At 39.7% G+C, this 23248-nt stretch overlaps 1 protein-coding gene across 2 annotated transcripts in view; it reads left to right on the top strand.

The window, feature by feature from the left end:
* SLC9A7 (solute carrier family 9 member A7) overlaps positions 1 to 23248 on the top strand; it is a 151031-nt gene that overhangs the window by 43655 nt on the left and 84128 nt on the right. The window lies entirely within an intron of this gene.

The following is a 23248-nucleotide window of genomic DNA, read 5'->3' as shown; positions in this document are numbered from 1 at the left end:
AGGTGGGGGCGGAGTGAGCTCTGGGAGGGGAGGGAGGGGGCGGCTAATCTCAGTACCTAAGGCTTCCATTCTCTGCTCGGCAGTGAGGACTTAAACCACTGTTTTCAGCCTTCTTCCCTCAGTCTTTTCTCTGAGGTCTCTGCCGTGAGCGTTGGATTCAGCCATGTTATATGCTGTCCCCTCAGACCTGTGGGCCATAAGCAGAACCCTAGCAGTCCGAGTTCTTCCCTCTCCCGCAGCTGCAGTAGTTCCGGGAAGCAGCGAGCTCAGAGCACTGAGCTAGGTCTGCGTCCTGTGCCTGCGCGGCTCCGTCTCCGCACTTCACCCTTCCCTCCTCCCCGCTGGCGCGATTGGCCACCTTTAGGTGAATTCATAGTGGGCCTCTACGTCTTGCCTGTCTGCTGTGCAGGGAGTCCTTTGTGGAGTTATTGCTGTTCTATTAGTTGTAAATTGCAGGGGAACTTTACAGAGGCTCACCTCACGCCGCCATTTTGATGATGTTTTAGAGTGTTTTGTTCTTAATGAATTTAAAATAACACTTTGTTACTCAGGTATAATAGAAATTAACAAAATAAATATTAGGGCAATTTTTGTGGTACTAAGTGGGATTTCTATCCACTTGACCCCTTGTATAATTAATATTTATAACACATATGTCCATTTATAGGACTTGGAATACCATTTGTGTATGGTGAGCACCAGGAAGATAGACTGGAGTTACAACTTTGCTTTTTATGATATAGCTCCTCTTTGTAATGCTCAAGAATGTGACGCCTTCTTCACAATTGTTTTAATATTTCTGTGGGAAAATGTAATTAGATTATTCTGGTGACTTCATTTTGGCATAAGTCATGTGACCAGATATCCAGGATGGAGTACCAGGCCTAAGGTTTTTGTTTTGATTTGTCCTGGGCAGTCCTTACCATTTTGGTCAGATTTCTGGCTTTATCTGGAAGCCAGGTGACTTCAGGACAGGGTGGTTCCTGTTTCGCAAAACAGCAAGGATCTGGAGTCAGACAGGAAAAAGAAAAACAAATTAAGAAAAACTAAATTATGATCAAAGTAGCTCCATATAGGGTTTTAAAGACAGTTGGGAATGATTTGCTTGTTTATTATCAGAATCATTCCTTCCTGTTTGGGTGTAAATCAGTTAGACTTCTAATTTGCTGCTGCTGCTGCTGCTGCTGCTGCTGCTGCTGCTGCTGCTGCTGCTGCTGAATATTTTGAACCATAAAAGTTAGTGCCTTCATGATAGGTAGGCTGATTCCTAACAGTTGTACATTTCAAGTGTTTTCTTGGATGAGTCAGTGGGGAGTTTGAAAGCATATTTGGGTAAGGTAATTACTTCCCCTCCTCTGTGCTTTCTTAGTACTTGCCTCTACTGCTGTGTGCTAGAGCTTCTAGTCTTACTGAGTAGGATCCTGCCTTAGTCATCTCAGGGCTCTCAGTATTTAGTGGTGAATAATGCAGTCAACAGGGAGTCCTTTCTTGGTTGATTTTCATTTGTGATAAGCTTAGGTACTTTAAAAATAAGCATATTTTCACCAAATGTTACTGGAAGGCAGAGTCCACTAAGGCCCTGCAGATATTCACTTTACCAGTTAGCCACTTGAAGATGTATTGTGCATCCAGTTTTATGCATATGAGCACTGATTTGGGGGTCAGACGTATTGGGGCTTAGTCAGTGCTTCACTGTTCAGTACCTATCTGTACTTGAGCAGACCGTTTACTATCTCTAGATTCCAGCATCTTGATTTACAAAAGACTAATATATGCACTGACTACCTTACAGCGCTTTCACCAGGAATAAAATTAAGTAGTGTATGCGTAAAGACTTCTCAAGACCTAAAAATACACTATGTATGACATTCCTAATTCTTAACTAACCAAGGATGATGGTACCTTCACAAAAATTTGATTGGGTCTAGAACTTAACCTTATATCACTGGACTCATATTTTAATTTTAGGAGCAATGAATAATAACATAGTTATTAACAATATTGTGACCATTTTTTAGGAGCTAACTGCACTTGAGCCATTACAGAGAAAAAAAAACCCTGCTCAGTCAGGTTGGTTTTGTTGTTGGTGTTGTTGTTGTATCCTCACATGGCCGAAGGGGCTAGGGATCTCTCTGGAACCTTTTTTTATAAAGCCCTAATCTGACTCATGAGGGTTCCATTTTTATAACCTAAACATCTTCCAAAGGCCCCATCTCCTGTACCATCGGCTTTGAGAGTTAGGATTTCAATGTATGAATTTGGTGGTGGTGGAGTTAGGCGGGGGGGAGACACAAATATTCAGACAATAGAAATCAGTATTTTAGAATCTAACTTAGCAATTTAATTTTTTTTCAGCGTTCTTTCTTCTATTGACTATATGTACTGGTCTCTTCTTTCCTGATTAAAACCAGCTTTTTACCATTCTGCTTGTTTCCCAATTAAGCAGTTAAATATATTTGACATTTGCTCACTATTTATTTTTAAGAGAATCTTGTTTTTTAAGTCTTTGAAATTCATACTTTGACAAAAATGAGAACCTAGAAATAATATATACTGTGGTTAATCCCCACTATCCCCCAAATAAATTTAGTCCAGATGGACCTGTAATACTATACAATTAAACTTCAGAAAATTAGATTGTTGTTAATGACAGTAATTTTAAGACAATATTAAGGAATTTTATCTTAATTGACTTTTTGATAACAAGAAGGGTTGATTAGAGGACGAGAAGGAAGCAGATTAAACCTGGGAATGTAATCCAAGTGAAAAGAAATTTTGTTAAGGTTCAAAAGTGGAGTAATTGCATTAATAGCACAATATTTGATATAGTAGAGTAGATGCTCAATTAATAAGTCATTTGGTGAATGAATTTCTTTCAACAAATTTATCTTCCAGTTTGCCAGTTCTCTCTTTTATTGTGTCTAGTCTGCTATTGAACTTAAAATGAAGTAAAATTCTAAGGTCATACTTTTCTGTTCTAGAGTTTCTATTGGTTCTTTCTAAAATCACAACCTTCCACCCCACATTACTCTCCTTAACCCTTTCTCTGCATTATTTTTTTCGCGTAGCACTTACTATGTTCTTTACATATGTAATTTACTTAGTTTGTTTCTTGTGTTTCTCTCCCACTAGAATGTAAAGGAGTTCCATGAAAGCAGGAATTTCTATTTGTGTTGTTCACTGATGTATATCCCCAAAGACTAGCACAGTGCCAGGGATATAGGAGCTCAAAAAATATTTGTTGAACAAATGTGTGGCCTGTAAGTGTGGCGGCAATGATGAAACCTGTCAGACCAGATTGAGGACAGAGGTCCTTGTAGAGCATAGTATGAAATAAGATTGCGGGCATTCACTATGGCCAGATTATAGAGAGTAGCCTATGTTGAGGGTAGTTTTTTGGGTTCAATACAATAGGCACATATATTATTTATAAAGCTGAGCAAAATTTTACCTATAATTTGCTTGTCATCTGGGAGCATCAGGAAATAACAGAAAGAACTCTGACTTTGGAATTGAAGTATATGAGTTTGAATCCTAGTTCTATATTTGATATGACTAGACCAGTTTTGTGACCTTGAGTGTCATTTACTTTTGAAGATCCAGTGTTTGTAGCTGTAAAGTAGTGTTAATAATCCCTATCTCATAAAGTTATGGCAAAAATTAAGAGATAATGTTGTAAGTAAAACGCTTAATACAGGGTGGGTATTCAGTAAGTATTTCTCATCCTGCACTGATTGATTTGAAACTAATACTAAAATGTACTTTTTCTGTTTGTGGCAAATTACTTAGAATAATAGGAAGCAGCAAACAACATTGGGGTAGTGTATTTTAACAGTGGTTTAGAAAACAAGTGCTAAATATGAGTAAAACGAAAAAGGAAGCTACTATATTTGGATGTTTTACAGTCATGGAAAAAAAAAACCCCCACAGAAATAACCAGTATCTTTTCACTTCTCCATAATGGTTTAAAATCTTGAGTTAATTACATGAGAGAGAAAAATCCCCTAATTTTACCAGAGTCACTAATAATATGGCCTCCAAAAGTACCAAACCAAAGCAAAGCCACCAGGCTCTGGGGGAGAATGGGCCTTTCCTGAGTGGTCGGGTCCTTATGGATGTGTCTTTCTGGGTAGGAATCCCATGTTGACATGAACCTGGGACACTGACCTGACCCTCTGCAGAAAAATTTTTAATGTGAAGTTTTCTGATTGTTAAGGTCAACCAAGGAAACATTCTCCAGAAGAAGTCTTGTGCATTTTCTATATAACTTGTTGTTGAAGATGTTATCCTTTCTTGCTAACTGAGACTTGGATAAGGGCTCATGTGACATATTTGTTTTAGAATTAGGATTAAGCAAACATTTATTCTCTTGTTTATTTTCTTATTTTCTTTCTCTCTTTTTTTTTTTTTACTGGTTTATTTTCTTTTATCAGATGATGCAGATCAAATGGAACACAATGTTTCCTTTTTGTTTCAGTTGTCATGAAACCGACAACAGCATGCAGTGCTTGACTACAGTAATAGAAAGTCGAAGAGTACCATTTAATTCCTCTTCTATATAGTTTAGTATTACCAGTTTCTGTTTTAATTGGCTTGCTGAAGGTTATCATAAAGGCTTTACAAAACAACCACACTGTACTTGAGACTGATCCATACAGTTTAACATTTAACTAATTTAACATTTCCCAACACTTTGTAAATATAGTGTGTTTAAAAGACTCAGGTATCTAGCAATAGGGGAATGGTTTCATAAATGTGGTGTATTTATACACCACATTTAGAATTTAGACTCTAAAGCAGATCTGTCATATGAGCCCTCATAAGATGCACCACATACAACCGAACAGTTCATAAGTTCATGGACATGCATGAACTTACATGTTTTGAATGAGGGTTACTCTTTTTTTTCTTAAAGTTTATTGGGGTGACAATTGTTAGTAAAGTTACATAGATTTCAGGTATACAATTCTGTATTACATCATCTATATATCACATTGTGTGTTCACCACCCAGAGTCAGTTCTCTTTCCATCACCATATATTAGACCCCGTTTGCCCTCTTCTAGAGTCCCCCTCCCCCCTTACCCTCTGGTAACCCCTAAGCTATTGTCTATGTCTATAAGTTTTTCTTTCTCATTTGCTTGTCTTGTTCTTGTGTTGTTTTTGGTTTATATACCACATATCAGTGAAATCATATGGTTCTCTACTTTTTTCTGTCTGACTTATTTCGCTTGGAATTATAATCTCAAGATCCATCCCTGTTGTCACAAATGGTCCTATTTCATCTTTTCTTACCGCCGGATAGTATTCCATTGTGTATATATAACACAACTTCTTTATCCATTCCTCTATCGAAGGACATTTTGGTTGTTTCCAAGGATTACTCGTAAAAACATCACATTGAGTGAAAAAAGGGAGATACATCAAAATCCATACATTAAAATGGCAGAGAGTGCTACTTGTCCCCCAGGATCTGCTTTCTATTTCTTCCATAGTAATGGAATTTTAGAAGGAGATATGGTTTCCTAGAAAGAAAATTTTCTTTTCTAACCTCTCTTGCAGCCAGATGTGACCATGTTACCAGATACTGGCCAGTGAGTTGTGAATGGAAGTAGTGTGAGCAGTTTAGAGGCTATTCCCATAAAGGGAATGGGACAGTCTTTCCTTGACCTGTTCTCAATTCTCTCTGCCTGAAATGTGGTCCTGATGCTGTGGGCAATACTCTGTGGATGTAAGATGGGGCCATCATTTCATCCCAGGAATATTTATGCTCTGAGCCTTATGTGAGAGAAACATAAATTTCTGTCTCATTTAAGCCACTGTTATTTTGGGTTTTGTTCCAATAGCTGAATCTGTTTCCTAATTCTATATGGTACTATTTATATAAGTTAAAAGGAACAAATGAATATTATATATGAGGTCGGACAATTAAGTTCACGAACTCATTCTAGAAAAAGTGCTACATACCTCATTGCTGAATATCACTATGGTCACCTTCGAAGTACTCCCCTTGGGAAGCTATGCACCAACGCCAGCACCTAGTCCACCCTTCAAAGCAATTTTGGAACTCTTTCTGGAATGGCCATCAGAGCTGTAGTCGTATTGCCCTTGATGTCCTGAATGTCATCAAAATGTCTTCCTTTCACTGTTTCCTTTATCTTCAGGTAAAGAAAGAAGTTGTTGGGGGCCAGATCAGGTGAGTAGGGAGGGTGTTCCAATACAGTTATTTGTTTACTGGCTAAAAACTCCCTCACAGACAGTGCTGTGTGAGCTGGTGCATTGTCATGATTTGTTGGCCATGAATTGTTGGCCAAAAGTTCAGGTCGTCTAACTTTTTCACGCAGCCTTTTCAGCACTTCCAAATAGTAAATTTGGGTAGCTGTTTGTCCAGTTGGTGCAAATTAATAATGATTACAATTTGCCATATGACCCAGCAATCCCTCTCTTGGGTATCTACCCAAAAAATCTGAAAACATTTAGAGATAAAGACACGTGTGCTCCAATGTTCATTGCAGCTTTGTTTACAGTGGCCAAGATGCGGAAACAACCAAAATGTCCTTCGATAGATGAATAGATAAAGAAGTTGTGGTATATATACACAATGGAATACTATTCGGCGGTAAGAAAAGATGATATAGGAACATTTGTGACAACATGGGTGGATCTTGAGAGTGTAATGCTGAGCGAAATAAGTCAGACAGAAAAAGCAGAGAACCATGTGATTTCACTGATATGTGGTATATAAACCAAAAACAGCAAAAGAACAAGACAAACAAATGAGAAACAGAAACTCATAGACACAGACAATAGTTTAGTGGTTACCATAGGGTAAGGGGGGTGAGGGGTGGGGGGTGGGAGGTGAAGGTAAGGGAGATCAAATATATGGTGATGGAAGGAGAACTGACTCTGGGTGGTGAACACACAATGGGATTTATAGATGATGTAATACAGAATTGTACACCTGAAATCTATGTAATTTTACTAACAATTGTCACCCCAATAAATTTAATAAAAAAATAGTAATGATTGATTCTTTTGATTTTAAAAATAGGTGAGCAACATTGTTGCAACAATTTCATGAACTTAATTGTCCAGCCTCGTATTTATGGATTTTTATATTTAGTAAACCTTGGACTGGATATAGACTAAAATGAGTGATGGTTGTCTTAGAGGCAAAGGGAGGGAATAGGACTAGGAGGGGAAGAATAAAGTCTGCTCTTTCTATGTACACTAAGCCATAAGGGGTTCTCTCTCTTCTGTGTATAGTGCTCAGTCAGCCATATCCAAGTAGTACAGTTAATTCAGTAATGAATGATGAAGAGTCTGTATGTTTGATATTTTTGTGATTGCTACACGCCAAGCTGTTTTCTGACGACTTAACAGTGACTTTTAACCCCTGTTTGAAGTGACTGGATTAGCAGAAAATATTGGTATTATCCAGTCACCCTTAAACCAGACAAGGGGTGCATAGCCATAGTTGTCATTAAAGGAGTGAGCTGAGAAATAGAACTGGGAAAACAGACACTTTTGCAGTTTGCTGTTAAGGACAGTGGCACAGAGGTTGCTAGGAGAAGGCTGGTAGGCTGCAAGAGGCCACAGAGGTAGCATATACCTTGGCCCAGACTCTGGACAAGGACATTGTTGGCCCCTAAGCTGATATTGTCAGCAGCCTGAGTGACTTATCTCAGAACTAGGCTCATGTTAATCAGGCTCAGAGAGCCCAAACCTAAACCAGAACGCCAGTTGATTCATTTGGGATAAGAGAGTTGACTATTAAGCAGAGAAGAATGTATGTTTAGGCAGAGCAGGGTGTTTTCTCTGTGTAGACAAGCAGCAGGGAACCCCAGTTTGTCATCAGAAGGTTGCTTAGAGAAGACAGAACAAGAACAGAGGCAATTGGTTATAATATGCTCCTATACGGACTGGAAAAGGCTGATGGGTCCATCCCCTTGGTAGGGATAGCCTTGTACCCTCCCCACTGTTGGCCCAGCTAAGGCACTGTATAATTTCCATCAGCCGGTGGTTACATGCATGGTCTCACCATCTGACTTTTGGAGGTTTGCTTTTCTTTCTTTTTTTCCACAGTATTTTTCGAAACTGTATATCACGCCATGGACTGGATTTCCCCTGAATGAGTCTCAGGTGCATTCCAGGTGGGTCACCTCGCAGTTTGGGAATTCCCAGGATCTTCAAGACACACAAAACAGCTAATCTCCTGGTTTACTCCCTGAGTTTGACAATCACATCCAGCACATAGCAATTTTGCTGGCTAACTGAAGAAAACCTCATTCTCCTACCTTTGAATCTATGGGAGTCCTCACTGCTCCTGCTCTGTTCCAGGTGCATTCCATGATACTCTTAGTGATATTTTTCAATGAGGTTATTCCTGTCACATAGGAGATTTTTCTGTCTGCCCAGTTGTCCCTGCTTTCACTCAGCTTGCTTAAACGTGGAAGTGCCCAAGGGCCAGTCCTTGTTCTGATAACTTTCTTTTACTCTCTGATCTGTGCCTTCAGATATCATTTTGTATAGCTGGCTTACAGGTCTTTATAGTCAGTCCTCTTGCATTTCCTACAATACAGTCCTGAAACTCACTACTTTTGAAAATTAATTTTTTGATAAGATAACGCGTACCGTGGTACAGAATTCAGAAGTTCCAGGAGAAGACAACTAAAAAATAGTCCTCAAAGAGTCCTCCCTTTGTCCCTGAACATCTTCCTTGAAAGCAAATGCTCTCATCATTTGGGCCATTTCCCTCTGAAAGTACTGTGCTCTGAAGTTAGTGTATGTGATGACATAGTTAGCACCTTCCGTCCTTTAAAAAAATTTTTTTTTTACTGGGGAATATTGGGGAACAGTGTGTTTCTCCAGGGCCCATGAGCTCCAAGTCATTGTCCTTCAATCTGGTTGTGGAGGGTGCAGCTCAGCTCCAAGTCCAGTTGCTGTTTTCAATCTTAGTTGCAGGGGGCACAGTCCACCATCCCATGCGGGAATTGAACCAGCAACCTTGTTGAGAGCTCACGCTCTAACCAACTGAGCCATCCAGCTACCCCTCTGGCAGCTCAGTGTTGGCTCGTTGTCTTCAATCTAATTGTGGAGGGTGCAGCTCATTGGCCCATGTGGGAATCGAACCCGCAACCCTGTTGGTCAGAGCTCGCGCTCTAACCAACTGAGCCATCCAGTCACCCGCACCATCTGTTTTTAATATCAGCTTTCCCACTGGACATTTTCACTTCTGTAAATAGTCTCCACATCTTACTAGCCACCGAAACTCAAAGCCTTGGTGTTTTCTTTTACTTCTGTTTGTCCTTTTGCCTCATTCATAGCTTCTTTTTTTTTTTTTTTTTTTTTTTATTAAATTTATTGAGGTGACATTCATAGCTTCTTAATCACCATATTCCTAGATTTATTCATGGTGTATTTTGTAGCAGACCTTTACTTTCTGTTACATTAGATTGCCGTCAGCACCCTGCTAAATGGTGAGGTGACCTCCCTGCCCATGTAGCATTCGACTGCCTAATGACTCCCCTGAGATCTGTGAGCGCCCTCTGCTGTAATAGAAGTAGGATGGTCGATGGATTCTCTAGCCAAAGCCTTTTTTCTTTTCTACAATTCGCCTTCAGTTGGGTTATGGACTCTCAGAGGACAGGAATCACTGTGCACCATATGTGATATCTCCCCTTTAGTGTGTACACAGTCTTATGTAGAGAATGGGTTCTCAACATACTCGTATATTTGTCAAATGATAAGATGAACACTGTTTTTTGTTAAAGTAATTAAGATGTGGACATTTTGTTTTTAAAAACATGGGGAAAAAATAACTGGCGGAGAATATAATGGCAAGAAGATGAGCAGATAACCTCTATTTATAATGGTTTATTACCTTTTTTTTTCATTGACACCTTCTCTTTCCTTGCTCTGTAATATTGTACCATCATCCTACTCCAGGACCTTCCATAACGCTACCTGTGCTCCTTGCCGCCTTTATTTTCCTCCTTAGTACTTATAAAGTATTATGTCATTTATTTATCTTGTTTTTAAAATATTCTTTCCCCTACTAGAATGTAAGCCCTACCAGAGCCAGATTTTTGTCACTCTGTTGACTGCTGTATTCCCAGAACTTGGCATGTGGTAAAGTGCTCTGTAAATATTTGTTGAATGTATAACCTGGTGAGGTACCTCTTCGTATGTGTTATTAAATTGATCACTGTTACCAGTCTTAGATTACTACTCTTTGTTCTGTTCAGTGTTACTTAGTATCAATGCTTTGAGGCCAGGAAGACATTTTTCATCTCTCTGCAAACAAAAGCTATAGTTTGAGACTGAGTGACTGAGAGGCATGTGGAAGGAAGAAGTAGACAACATAGTTGATGGTTCTGGAAAAAGACATCTTAGGCTCTGCTCTCCAGTGGCTGACATATTCTCCAAACACTCCCCACTTGTATTTTGCTAACCTATTTTGAGTACCTTTATTAAAGGTGATTTGTGTCCCTATTTGTTATTCTTAACAGAAAGTATGTCCTTTTTCATGGCTTAATTTCTCCATTTTTTATGGTTAATATCTGTTTGGACTCCTTTGCTTAGGTGCTGTCACTGTTATTAAGGAGGAGGCCAGTTGATTGGGTTTGAGTTTGCACTTTAAATCATTTTGTCCCACAGACACAAATTCTGTTTTGTGGCCATATTTTGCCCATCCAACTGGCTTCTGTACGTATATGAGCCTTGGGTCCTTTCTCCTGTGGGGACAGTCAGGTAGGCCATCGCATGTGTACAGACCCGAGAGGGTGCTGGCTGACTGGTGGTGACGCTGGCTTTCCTGTAAGGGCTGCCGGGCCAGGAGATGATCGCCTACTGTGACTGAGCCTCATGTGTGAACTGGGTGCTGTTCACTAGTCAGATAATTCGCTCTAAATGCGATTCATTTTCTTTGTGAGGACTCCCTCGATTCACTATGATGGGATCAGGAAAACCTCCTGACCATATAAACTCAAAGAGAGCGACAGATTGTGCTTTGCTGAGAAGTGGAGGCTCTTGTCCTATGGATGGTGGAGCCACTGTAAGACTTTAAGCTAGGCGGAGATGTTTATTTTAGAATTACTGTCCTTGCAGTGGTTTTGAGGTAGACTGCTGAGGAGCATGAGATAGATGCAGGGCTAGGAGGCTGTTTTCAGAAGTTCTTGTGAGAAGAATGGTTGCCACTGTGCAGAACTAGGTGACTGCTTTGGGGGTAAATGAGATAAGGATGACTCACAGGTATCTAGTTCTTACAGGAACAGGAAATGGGAAAGAGAAACAATGTTTACAGGGAGGATTGAGAGTTACCTCTTGGACCTGTTGAGTTAGAGGTGTTAGGGAGATGTCAGAGAAGAAATTTGGATGTAGGGTTCTGGAACACGGGGGAGAAGACTGTGCTAGACCTACACTTGCTAGAATCACTGCTTTAAAGCTTCATGTTGGGCAGATGACTTGTTCACTTTAAATTTTTTTCATTATGGAAAATTTCAAACACATAAAAGTCAAGACAATAGTATTGTGATATTGTGATTTATTATAAGAAATACCTATTTGGTCACAGAGCTCCTAAAAGCCTTGAAGTTTCCTAGGTGATTCAGAGCAATAAAGTTGTCTTGATGTTGAAAACAACCCCCTTTCAACCACACCTGAGTTTATGTTAATGAGGTGACATTGGGAAAGCACCTAAGGATGGGGGTGGGTTGCCAGGGGAATTAAGTGGTAGGGGAGAGGGCCTGGAAATTCAGCTAAGTCACCAATGGCCAATGATTTAATCAATCATGCCTATATAGTAAGCCTCCATAATAACCCAAAATGACAAAGTTGTAGAGTTTCCAGGTTGGTGATGTGTGGAGGTGCTGTGAGAGTGTCATGCTCAGAGAGGGCATGACAGCTTTGTACCCCACCATACCTTGCCATAAGCATCTCTTCCATCTGGCTGTTCCTGAATTATATCCTTTTATAATAAACTGGTGATCTAGTAAGTAAAATGTTTTCTGAGTTCTGTGAGCTGCTCCAGCAAATTAATTGAATGCAAGGAGGGGGGTTGTAGGGACCTCTGATCTATACTGTGTTTCCCCAAAAATAAGACCTAGCGGGACCATCAGTTCTCATGCATCTTTTGGAGCAAAAATTAATATAAGACCCGGTCTTATTTTACTATAAGACCTGGTGTTATATACTGTACTGTATTGTACTGTACTGTACTATACAATACAATACAATACAATACAATACATACAATATAATATAATACCGGATCTTATATTAATTTTTGCTCCAAAAGACGCATGAGAGGTGATGGTCCAGCTAGGTCTTATTTTCGGGGAAACATGGTAGCTCTGATCAATAGCTGGTTGGTCAGAAAGATAGGTAACAATCTGGAAGTTGGGGGTGGGGTGCAGTGGGAAGTCTTACGGGTGTCCAGGTAAATAATGTCAGAATTGAACTGAATTGGAGGTCACCCAGCTGGTGTTGGAGAGTTGCTTGGTGGTGTGAGAAGCGTGCGTGTGTGCATACACACGTACAATAAACCAAACCCCATGTACCCATTACCCAGCCTCGTTAATTACCAGGTCATGGTTAATCATGCTTTATCTATATCCCGCACAGCTACCCCTTCCCATGTCATTGGCACAAAATCTCAACTTTTATTTTACTTTATTTTAATTATTTATCTGCAAAAGATCAGGAAGCTTTAAAAAATATAGCCACAAAATATTTGTCAAATATCCAGTGAGTTCATAGTTTCCCAATTGACTTTTTTTTTTAGTTTGACTTAAGATGCAAATAACGTTCCTACAACCACATTTGGTTGATATGTCTCTGTGTCTCATTAATCTGTCATAATCTGTAGGTTTGGGAGGGTAACTTTTCAGAACATTCTGCGTCCCATTTGTGTGAACATGAATGATAACCAGTGCTTGAACAAAAGAAGGAGGTGGAGGAAGATAGTGTCAGTGTAAGAAATGTCCAAATTTGTAGAGAATTTTCAGAAGAACTTATTTGAGCCAAACTAGTGACGATTGCTCCAAAGCAAGATCTCAAATGCTGCGAGAATGACAGTTTTGCAGGTTCTTTTATGCATCTGAAGGGAAGGGAAGGGAGATTACATGAAGATGGGAGAAAGCAAGGTGGGAATTGGATTACTGGATGGTTAACGAGATTATGTGCTTTCCTGAGAATGCTTATGATTATTTAAAGGATCGTTAACCTACATGCAGAAAAACAATGGGACAGGGCTTGCTTACGGGAAAGATAAACCTTTTACTAAAAAAGTTATATGCCTGAGACTTGACTACCCTCTGTGACCTGCCCAGTTAGGAATTTATGATCAGATGATCCAGCGAGAACCCCCTTTTCCCCCCATCTACAAGAGGGTAATGTAGGGATCCTCTTAATTGGAGGAATAATTTTGATTATTTTTCCCCCTGAGAGGCATGAGGCTTTTAGGGAAGCTTGATAAAGTTCTTGTAGCCTCTGTCTCCTGCAGTTAATTCTCTGTACGGCTCCTATGGCATCTTCTAAAAAGCAGGCCTAATTATGGCCCCATTTTAGCCCAGAAGTCTCTGTGGCCTGTTTCCTGTGGGAAAAGTCTGCTCTCAGGAGCTTGCCTTAAAGAGACGGCTCACCATCTTCCTTGTACCAACCTTACTCCTTGACACTTGTTCTTCACCCTCCACCTTTCTCCTAACGTGGGTTGTGCTCCATCCATGCTGCTGTGGTTAGTGTTCACTTTCCCACTTCACGCTGATGGCTTTCCCTGAAATACAGTTCACACCTCCTTTTCTTTCATCCATAAAAGTGTGACTCATCTTGAAAGGCACAACTGAGGCGTCACCTTTTCTGTGAAGTTTTCCTCAGCTACTTTTTCACCTCAAAGAATTATTCATCCTGTTTTCCACTATGCCTCCTTTTTATGCCTCTGTTTTATGGTACTTGTCACAGCCTGACTGGCTTTATCATTAGTTATGTTCCTCAGGCAGGCAGGGGTGTGTGTGCGGGGGCTCAGGAGGGCAGGTGTTGTGTCCTGGCCAGCCCCATTTTTCCTCAGCACTCAGCCCAGACCCCTCCCCTCCTGGAATGCAGAGTACATGGGTTTAGTACCAACTCTTAGCAGGATGAACAACATTATATTATAGCTTCTCTACTGTGTGTTTTGTTTTAAACTAATTTTTTCAAGTTGGCTGTTAAATATGATATAGTTTTAAGCTGGGCTGAGTTAAAACCAGTGAGTAATTACATTTTATTCTGCCCTCATAAACACATAAACGATTTTGCTGGGTATATGGTGTAAAGTGTTTCTAGTTGTGTCATTAATGTTGACTCTGATTGTTGGCTTTGGATACTTCCCAGACACCAGTTTCATGACTCAAAAAATTGCAACAAAAACACAAAACTCTAATCTTTCTAGATATTGTTTTGTTGCCTGTGAAAACCCAGACATAAATTGTGTGTGCATATATGTGTGTGGGAGGCGTTATGTTCATAATTTAGGGAATTAATGCTTCCATATGTGTATAATCTGTTAATCTGATGTGTATTCAAATTATAATTTTTCATTTTCGTTATTTCATTCTTTCAGCAAACATTAATTGAGTGATGACCATGTTCCAGACATTGTGCTGGGTTCAGTAGAATTTGCAGTCTCATGGTGGGGGGGAGCGAGGACACACAATAACCGTTATGTGGGCACTGACAGCACAGAGGAAGGTGTGGTTAACTTTGTGATAAAGGTGGTGCTGTTTCATCTGAGTATTGCAGGTTCCTGGGAACTGACCAGGTAGAGGGGTGGCGGTGGAAAGTGGCAGACAGATCTAACAGTGTGGACAGCATGTGCCAAGAGCAGAGAGGTAGGAAATGGCCTGGCTTATGTCATTACTTAGCTGTCATTTTTGTTTTTAATAGGAAATATATATTGTGCATGGTATAAAATTCAAATGGCTCAACAATGAAAATTAAGTCCCATATTTCCTCTGAATCCCAGCCACAAAAATGTCCCCTCCCTAGAGTCAACCACTGTTACACTTTCTTGTGTATATCTTTCCAAGGAGTTTTGCTGCATTTATGCACCTGAGATAGATGTTCTTTGTATCGCCTACGCAAAAGGTAGCATGCTATACAACTTGTTTTGCACCTTGCTTGATTTTCACTTAATGTATTGTATGTAGTGTTGCTGCATTCTTTTTTATTTTTTATTTTTATTTTTCATTAGTTTCAGGTGTACAAAACAATGTAATAGACAGTTATCATTTATACTCCTCAAAAAGTGGCAACCCCTGTCCCCCAATCTACTACCCCTCTGACATTGCATACAGCTGTTACATTTTCACTGTCTCTATTCCTCATGCTGTACTCCACTTCTTGTGAATATATATATATATATATATATATATATATATATATATATATATATATAAAATTATAGTTGACATTCATTATTGTTCAGCTTCACCTTCAGGTGTACAGTGCAGTGATCAGGCATCTACACCATCCCTGAAGTGGTCTCCCTAATAAGACAAGTGTCCATCGGATAACCCACAAAATCTTTAGCTGGGAAACCTGGACAGACACATGCAAAAAAATGAAGCTGGACCACCTCCTTACACCATATGCAAGAATAAATTCAAAATGGATTAAAGACTTAAATGTAAGATCTGAAACCATAAAACTCCTAGAAGAAAATATAGGGAGAAAGTTTACAGACATTACCTGGAGTAATATTTTTACTGATATATTCCCTCGGGCAAGGAAAGTAAGAGAAAAAATAAACATATGGGATTATGTCAAAGTAAAAAGTTTTTTCACAGCAAAGGAAACCATCAATAAAATAAAAAGGGATCCTACGGAATGGGAAAAGATATTTGTCAATCATATGTCTGATAAGGGGTTAATATCCAAAATTTGTAAAAAAAACTCATTCAACGCAACACATTCTTTTAAATATAATGGCTACAGACTCTGTTATATGAAGGTACCACAATTTATTTAGCCAGTACCCTTTGGAAGAGACATTTAAGCCTTTTATAATATGGTGGTGTTATCTATCCCACGAAGTACATGGGAATAAGTGAGCATCAGCCATAGAGTACAGAGCTGAGGGTTGTAAATATATTCAACTCTTAGTTCAGATTCTGTTAAGAAACAAAATGTCAGGCATATTTGGAAAAGAACCAAATAGAATTTCAAGAAATTGAAAATAGTCATTGAAATTACAAACCCAATTTATAGGGTTAAGAACTGAAGAATTGGCAAACCAAATATTGAATCTGAAGCAGTTATTCAGGAAATGGTGCAGAGGAGCAGAAGGAAAATATATCCACGTGTTGAAATGTTACACAGCAGTGAGACCACAAGAACCAGAGCCACATGTCAGTATGGATAACACTCCCAGGCATATTGTGGGGTGAAAAAAAGCAAGTTACAGAATAATTCATACCATGCATAATTCAAAGCCATGCAAAATTAAACAACATATATCTGCAATTAAACTCTAAGGGCATAATAAACACCAAATTCAGGCTAGTGGTTTCTAGGGGGTAGGAAGTGGGGAACTTGATTGAGAAGGGTAAAGGGTGCTTGGCTCTCTTGGGAGTATGTTGCTGATTGAGTGTGATGGCCATATAGATATCTGGTAGACCATTCTTACCAAGATAAATTCTTATGAAATAAATACCACAGGCATACCTTAGAGATATTGCAAGTTCAGTTCCAGACCACTGTAATAGAGGGATATCACAATAAAGCGAGTCACAATCTTTTGCTGGTGGAGAATCTTGCCTTCAATTTGTAAAAAATGCAACATCTGTGAAGTACAATAAAATGAAGCACAATAAAACGAGCTTTGCCTGTATACAAAATAGTATATATAACTTATATACAGATAAAAAATAGAATAAATATCTCTGTGTTCACTGCCCAGCTTAAGAAACAGAACATTACCAGTACATTTGTGTATATCTCCTGTATATTCCTTCCCAATTATGATATTCTTTATCCCTTCTATGTACTATAACTATAAGGTATCTTATATATTTCATAATAAAGTTTTTAAAAGGGATGCTCTATAGTCTTCTTATAGTTATCTTACTAGTATATGTAATAATCAATTTGAATTTAAATCTGTCCCCCTTTTTACAATTGTTGTATTGGTCATCTAAGTAAAAAAAAAGTTATGTATTGTGTGCCTATGACTAAATTTCTAACCACACCATGTTTTCAACATCTTCCCAAGTATGTGATGATTTAAAGGCATTAATGAAAATTAATCTTTGGTCTGGCCTCATCAAGTTTGATCAAGGAGAACAGAGGTATGCTAGTTTCTTGGTTAGTGCCATAGGATAATACTACAAAAGTAGGGGTTCATGCCATGAGGTCAATATGGTGAAAGTCTCTTTTGGCAGATTAAGATAACTCATTGTGATGACGGTATGAGAAAGGAAAACAAACAAATAGGAAACATCTCTAGAGTAGAGGTTAGGGACCATGTGTTAGAGTGGTGGGACCCTAACTTCTTATCTGTAAAAGAAGTATTTCCTAGTTGGGAGGTGGGATGTGAGTTAGCTGTAGAGATATTATTGATAGTCTAGAGAAGCTACCTGCAGTTTCTCAAGAAGGTAGTCTATTAGTCTGCTCAGGCTGCTACAACAAAATACCACAGACTGAGTGGCTTAAACAACATAAATTTATTTTCTCACAGTTCTGCAGGCTGGAAATCTGAGATCAGGGTGCCAGCAGGGTTGGGTTCTGGGAAGAAGCCTTCCTGGTTTGCAGATGGCTGCCTTCTCTCTGTGCTCACATGGCCTTTCCTCTGTGTGTGTGTGCACAGAGACAGAGACATCTGTGTTCCTCCTTTAAGGCCACCAGTTCTATCGGATTAAGACCCCACCCTTATGACCTCATTTAACCTTAATTACCAACTGAAACTCTTATCTCCAAATATAGTTACATGGGAGGTGAGGGCTTCAACGTATGAAGTTTGAGAGAACACAGTTCAGTACATAGCAGATAGTTTATTTTGGTTGATAATTTTGAATTTAGGTGAATTCAAATAGGTTTTATTTTGTTTAATTGTTTTAAAAATATATACCATAATAAATTAAAACTGGGGTAATACAAGCTGTTTTATTCATTTATTTTACCATTTGTTCTCAAAATCCTCCCCCTTTCCCATGTAGACATATGTATTTGCATTTATTTCAGTTTAAGACTCAACTATCCCTTAGTAATTCAAGTAAGTAGAGTAGCAAATATAGTTGCTGTTGTGTGTTCCAGTTTCACGGTTCTCTGAGGTAACTGGTGTATTTGTTTATTTGCAGTTGCTTAACTTCAGAGCTTCTAGGGAGGTAGAGTCTGTAATATGCCTCATAAAACCATTGGAAGGTTTTTAACCTGTGAGAGTACTTGAATTTTATTTATTCATTTGGGTCAAATTTTAAAGGCTGATACATGTGGGAATCCTTGGATTTTATAGCAGGTAAGAGCTTGAAAATATGTAGTTGCTCCCTTATGGGTTAGAACTAAAGCTCTTTTCCTAGAACTTAAATGAGATAATTCCTTGTTAACAGATGGCTACTGGCTAATGTCTTCATAGTCTACTGTCATTTATTGAGTGGCTCTGGTGGGTCAGATGTAGGGATGGCTGGCAAGTACCCCTTGAGTAGTGCCCCGAAGAAAATTAGCCCTGGGGGTGAGGAACAGGCAGTCACAGTGTAGTGCAGTCATTGTTCTGATAATACAATCACTGTCAGAGACTATGTTGAGGAGGTGCATGATGGGCAGGGCTGCCACGTAAGCTCGCATAGGCTGTGCCCTGGAACAATCCCAGGGCGCCTCTTTTATGTTGAGGTCTGTGAGGGCCCACATGATTATGGAGAATCCAATCCAGCCCTGAGGGATCAGGAAGGACTTCCCTGACCGGAAGAAGTGATATCTACAGTGTGATTTGAAGAATGAGTTAGGAGTGAACCCCGTGAAGATGGTTAGGGAGGAGAGAGTGGGAAGCGAGTTCCAGGAAGAGACTTAGAGGAAAGATTGATTAATTTATTCTGAAGAGTAGCTGGTGTTTAGCTGAAAATCTTGTCCTCAGCCTTTAAAGAGGAGCACACAGGTCAGGAAAGTGTGTGATAATCTGCTGTAGTAATTTTGTTGTCTAGTCCTTTGGCAATTTACTTGAATTTGATTGTGTTTAATTAAATGGGAAATACATAAAACAACAATTAAAATGTGCTGAGTCATGACTCAGCCACAGATACACTGTCCTTGATTTTGGAAATGTCACAGTATGAGGCAGAAACAAATAACTCGTATACCTGATCTAAAACAAAACAAAACAAAAAACTGAATGTATGACTTGAAAGGTCCTTAGATGTAGTCCAGGAATCTGCTGGCCTCACATTATCCTCTGCTCACCTGTGCTTCTGACCAAGTGGCTATAAATCAGGTATTTCTCACAACCTCCTCCTCGGGTTTGATCATTTGCTAGAATAGCTCAAAGAACTCAGGAAAACAGTTTACTTATTATATCACTGGTTTATAATAAAAGGATATAACCCAGGAACATCTATATGGGAAAGATGCATATGGCGAGGTATGGAAGAAGGGACACTGAGTTTCCATGGTCTCTGAGTGTGCCACTCTCCCAGCATCTCCATGTGCTCACCAGATCAGAAGCTCTCTGGACTCTCATACTTTCGGGATGTTTACAGAGGCTCCATTAACTCAACCTCTAACCCTCTCCCCTGCCTGGAGGTCAGGGGTGGGGTGGGGTTGAAAGTTCTAACTCTCTAATCTCCTGTGAAACAAGCCCCCATCCTGAGGCTAACCTAGGACTCTCCAGCCACCAGTCATCTCAGCATGCAAAAAGACACTTATCATTTCCCACGATTCCAAGGGGTTTAGGAGCTGTGTACCAGAAAACTGGGATGAAGACCAAATATATATCTATTTATTATAAATCACAATATCACACTTCCTTTTTTGTTAGAGTTGTAGTCTTTGTGGGGAACCTATACTGCTATGATTAAGTTTTTAAGTTACTCTGCTAATAATGAGGCTAGTACAGTTGAGGCACAGTGAGTTATGTGAAGCAGCTATTGATTTGGGAGGCAAGTCTTCTGTAAATGACTTATTTTGGTTTCTCGAATAAGACATTTAAGTTCAGTCAAGTGACAGGTATCCTTCTCCAGATTCTACAAAAAGTCCTGATGAGTGTTGAAGGGCCATGGATTTATTTTTGGCATGTTAAAAACTTCATCAGAGAATAACTGCAATCAACATAAAAACATTCAAACCTGTAGATAATTTTTATATGAATTTATTTGAGCCAAATAGAGGATACACCTGGAAGCAAGATCTCACCAGACTGAGGAAAACGTTTCCAAGGAATGACAGTTTGCAATTTCTTTTATGCACTTGGAATTAAGGGGGGTACTAAGGAAGACTACATGCAGGTGGGAGAAAGTAAGGCAGGGGTCAGATTACAGGATACTTAAGATTGTGTGTGCTCTCTTGAGGGTGGTCATGCCTTAGAAGGAGGGGTCTGAAAAGAGGCATATCAAGGGTGTGTTAACTTAGATGCACAGAAACAAAGGACAGCTTGCTTAAAGCAAAGGTAAGCCTTTTACTAAAGAAGTTATATACCTGGGGCGTGACTACCCACCATAATCTACCCAGTTAGGAATTTATGATCAGATCACCCAGTAAGGGTACTTTCCATAGAACCCCTTTTTCATCCACATGACTAACTAGAGAGTGAAATAAGATTAAAAAACAATATTAAGTTTGATCTGGAATGGAGAGTGCACCCCTGAGAGCCCTTAGTAGCTCTCCCATTGCCAGCAACCATTGCTATCATAGCTGGGGAGGAGCCATGGCTGCCACAGCCAGCCCCAGTCACCAACCCTGTCACTGCAACCAAGAGCAGTGGGGCTGAGACCCGGCAGCTGCCTGGCACCCTTCCTCAGCACTGCCACCACTCAATGTGGCTCCATGAGCAGAGGCAGAGGCAGTGGCAGCCCACTGGTCATCACAGTAAAGGTTTGGGGAATAGTAAAATGGTTCAATGTAAGAAACACATAGTTTCATCCACAGGAATGTCACCAAATAATATGCATCTGTAGACAAGCCTGCCATAAGAAGAGTAACCCTCAGGAAACACCTTCCTGGCACAGGAGGTAGAGAAACTAGAATTCGATGTTATTGAAGGAGAAAAGGGTGTAGAGGCAGCAAATGTTGCAGGCCCTTGTGGATTTCCAGTGCCAGGCAGTATATAAGCAGCAGAACATAGCCATTATAGACATTATTAACGTTATAGGGGTCTTCCATGTGTTTACAGCAAAATTATCCAAATAAAGAGAATGGTTTAGTGGTTACCAGAGGGTAAGGGGGGAGGGGGGTGGGAGATGAGGGTAAAGGGGATCAAATATATGGTGATGGAAGGAGAACTGACTCTGGGTGGTGAACACACAATGGGATTTATAGAGGATGTAATACAGAATTGTGCACCTGAAATCTATGTAACGTACTAACCATTGTCACCCCAATAAACTTTAATTAAAAAAAAAAAGAATGGGGAAAAGAACGAGGGATTGTAGAGTGCCCCTGAATGCCAGGGCCAACAGCACACACACCGTATCCTGTGTGGAGACCCTGTGAGTGTTGTCCAGAGTATTCCAGTCCTGTGCACGGAGAAGCCGATGACCAGAGTGAAAGAGAACAGGTAGACCAGAGAGACATATGACCTATTGGGGTTATAGGCCATGACTCAGAGCCCCTCCGCATCTAGGATGGCAATGAAGAGGAGCAGGAAAATCAAGGAGAAGAGATGCAAGGTCAGCAGCCACCTCAACATTGGTGCCCCCACAACTTCCGTTACCAACACAGACACCCAGAAAACCCTAAACCACAAGATGACAAAGATACCATAGCTGGGAAGTCAGGTCTGAGGCTGAGCAGGAAGAGGCTGAGCAAGTGAGGACTTAGAATCTCTACCATCATCCGGGTTAGTCACGCAACAAAAAGAAATGAAGATGAAATTCCAGCAATAAGACCTGAACAAAAGATGGAAACTGAAGGCCTTAAGTGCTTGCTTTGTGCCCACTGACCAGATAACTAGAACTATCTGCATGATGGGTTTTTTTATTATTTTTCTCTAAAGATACATCTTTTTGGTAACAGCTGGTGTTTTTCATACACCTTTAAAGGTTTCAAAATTTTTCCATATCAGGTCAAGTTGATATTATTAAGAACCTCATTTTTTAATTTGTAATAAAATTTTACAACTTGATTTTTTTCACAAAAGTCAGCAAACTGCAAGTATCTATTAATATAAGTCAATAATAATAATAATAATAAAGCAATACAGAGACAGAGTTTAACTGAAAGAACTCTAAGTTTTTCCAAGATTTTATGTATTGTTTGTTCTTCATCAATGTCTTGTGAGTTCTCATGTATCTTGGTGATGAGACATTATAGAATATAGTAAATATTGTTCATTCTTTTTCTCATGTAACTTTCTTCTTTAATGGCAAAATTGGGTGAAGGGACATTTTACCATTCTAACTTTCACTGTTGCTAGCAAAGAACTGAATAGAGAAGTCTGAAATTTTCATCCTAAGAGAGGAAAATTTCACGTTTGCTCACTTTTACTTGGGCACGTGTGACTCTTGTCCAGGGTCAGGGGAACAGCGTTCCTTCCTCACTCGTGGAATTAAATGCTTACGAGGTCGGACAATGAAGTTCACAAACTCATCCTGGAAAAAGTGCTGCATGCCTCATTGCTGAATATCACTACTGTCACCCTTGAAGTACTCCCCTTGGGAAGCTATGCACTGACGCCAGTGCCTAGTCCACCCTTCAAAGCAATTTTGGAACTCTTTTTCTGGAATGGCCATTAGAGCTGTCATCATATTACCCTTGATGTCCTGAATGTCATCAAAATGTCTTCCTTTCAATATTTCCTTTATCTTTGGGTAAAGAAAGAAGTCATTGGGGGCCAGATCAGGTGAGTAGGGAGGGTGTTCCAGTACAGTTGTTTACTGGCTAAAAACTCCCTCACAGACAGTGCCATGTGAGCTGGTGCATTGTCGTGATGCAAGAGCCAGGAATTGTTGGAGAAAAGTTCAGGTTGTCAACTTTTTCACGCAGCCTTTTCAGCACTTCCAAATAGTAAACTTGGTTAACTATTTGTCAGTTGGTACAAATTCATAATGAATAATCCCTCTGATATCAAAAGAGGT

The sequence above is a fragment of the Rhinolophus sinicus genome, chromosome X (genome assembly GCF_036562045.2).
Source record: "Rhinolophus sinicus isolate RSC01 chromosome X, ASM3656204v1, whole genome shotgun sequence".
Classification (NCBI taxonomy): domain Eukaryota; kingdom Metazoa; phylum Chordata; class Mammalia; order Chiroptera; family Rhinolophidae; genus Rhinolophus; species Rhinolophus sinicus.
This window is presented reverse-complemented; position numbering and strand designations above follow the sequence as displayed.